We start from the raw sequence: 2,500 nt of genomic DNA, 5'->3' as shown, positions 1-2,500 counted from the left end.
CAGCAGCAACGCATTCTCATGAACGTGTATTCTTTCATTTCAAAGTTGTTCTGTTGTTTCTTAGCTGGATTTTAAGTTTTCTTGTCTTCAATCCATTCTGGACTCATCGTTAGAAACTTGTGTTGTTTGAAAGTCAAACTCTCAGAGTTCATTTGAACGTTTTAGGTCCCAAATTGTCCAAAGAAACCAAATCTATCAGGTTGAATTTTGATGCACATCGGATAGGTTCCCATTTGATGCCACGTGTCCGTCATGTAAACATGCGGTTGTACCGTCTTCAGAGAAGAAGCAGAGAGTGAAATATGAATAGGTGTTCTGAGGGAAATGTATCATGTAAATGAGAATGATTTGAATAAAAGCTCTGGGCGCTGCAGCGACATCCACAACACCAAAACATGTCTGCGTACCCCTCTGCAGCTGTTTCTGTTTCCTAAAGTTACAGAGTTGTTCTTACGGTGTCAGCCCTATGTTCCCACATTTCTAAAAATTATTTTTTCACTGAAAATTAGGCCCTATGGTCCCACAGCCCTATGTTCCCACAGCCCAATGGTCCCACAGCCCTATGTTCCCACAGCCCTATGGTCCCACAGCCCAATGGTCCCACAGCCCAATGGTCCCACAGCCCTATGTTCCCACAGCCCAATGGTCCCACAGCCCTATGTTCCCACAGCCCTATGTTCCCACAGCCCTATGGTCCCACAGCCCAATGGTCCCACAGCCCTATGTTCCCACAGCCCAATGGTCCCACAGCCCTATGTTCCCACAGCCCAATGGTCCCACAGCCCTATGTTCCCACAGCCCAATGGTCCCACAGCCCTATGTTCCCACAGCCCTATGGTCCCACAGCCCTATGTTCCCACAGCCCAATGGTCCCACAGCCCAATGTTCCCACAGCCCAATGGTCCCACAGCCCTATGTTCCCACAGCCCAATGGTCCCACAGCCCAATGGTCCCACAGCCCTATGTTCCCACAGCCCTATGGTCCCACAGCCCTATGTTCCCACAGCCCAATGGTCCCACAGCCCTATGTTCCCACAGCCCTATGGTCCCACAGCACTATGGCCCCACAGCCCTATGGGCCCACATTTCTAAGATCTCTCTTAAAATTAGGCCCTATGTTAGGGTTAGGGTTACATTCCATCTGTAGTCCATTGGATAATAGGTTGGGTGTTTGGCTACCAAATTGGGAGAAAGGGGGATCAAATCTGATACAAATTTATGAAAAAGGAAATGTGGGAACATAGGGCTGTGGGACCATAGGCCCACTCCTGTTCTTACTATCTGCAGAAGTGTGGTGTTGTAGCCGTGAGGGAGTGTGTGCCGTCATTAGGCTGCAGCATGGATGTATTAAGAGAAATGGATCCAGTGTTCGGCGGGAAGCCCCGTACGTTCCAATGAGAGTTGCTCAAAAGCGCATAAAGCAAACATGGAGCTCGGCTCTTCCGCATTGTTGGCCCATAACGCTGGTTGGCTCACGATGGGCATGCGCACTAGCAACAATTTCTTTGCGTTGTCGTAGCAACCGGTAGCAACATGCGCGTTCATGAGCTTCTCTGTCGTGTCTCTTACAAGTGGCGAACTCATGAACTCGCCGTTTTCATTGTCTAAAATATTCACTAACGTTATACACTGTTTTCGTTGTTCGCTATCGTTTACATGCTTAGCTAAATAAACGATAGATGTATTTAGCTAGACAACCAAGGAGATTTAATAATTATGTTGTGCCACTAGCTAGCTACCTACTAATTAGCGCTAGCTAGCTGTTAGCCTGCAGTTTGGTGAACAAAGCTCATCCATGGCTTCAGCTCTCATCCACGTTACAAGCTTTACAGCATACAGCCCTCGGATGTATAAGAGAGAACCAAGGTGATGTAATCACTATGTCTGTAGTAACGTTATGTAGGCATATAACTAGCTATGTATAGATCTTAATACAGCCATGCTAGCTACCCCTGATGTTAGCAACTAGCTAGCTAGCCGATAGCCCGCCAGTTTGGGAAACGCTAATGACGTTACATCCACGTAGCTAACAGGCTTTACAGCAGCTACATACATCCCTGGGATGTATCATGACTTCATAAGATAATACCATGGACGTATTCATAGAACACATGGTGAACTACAACCATTAGCTATATCCATTATTACAGCTAGCTACATGAGCTCGAGAGAACAGTCATGTGAGCGGGCGGGCGCAGTCCCACGGCTCTGCTTTCGTCCACTATGCACGTTCATCATGCCAAATTTAATAATTCTGGATTCGCTTCTAGTGAATGTTAAAAATGTTAAAAACGTGACGTTTTAAACAAGGACCCTTTCAGTGTTCGGGCTGGTATGTTGATATACCCAGAAACAAATTATCCGCTGAAATATAGACGTTTCTTTCGCCATGCAAAGTCTCTGTGAAAAGTCTTTCTGGGCCATGGGGTGCAGTACCACCGTTATCCACTAAGCCCATGGTGGCTTTTAGACTCGGCGCTCTTCCTGGGGGCTTGGGCTG

The 2,500-nt window shown here is 47.1% G+C and overlaps 1 protein-coding gene across 1 annotated transcript in view; it reads left to right on the top strand.

Moving 5' to 3' along the window:
* Nucleotides 1–2,500, top strand: part of emx3 (empty spiracles homeobox 3) — a 35,980-nt gene that overhangs the window by 13,797 nt on the left and 19,683 nt on the right. The gene's annotated exons all lie outside the window — the stretch shown is intronic.

Source organism: Sander lucioperca, chromosome 1 (genome assembly GCF_008315115.2).
Source record: "Sander lucioperca isolate FBNREF2018 chromosome 1, SLUC_FBN_1.2, whole genome shotgun sequence".
Taxonomy (NCBI): Eukaryota; Metazoa; Chordata; class Actinopteri; order Perciformes; family Percidae; genus Sander; species Sander lucioperca.
This window is presented reverse-complemented; position numbering and strand designations above follow the sequence as displayed.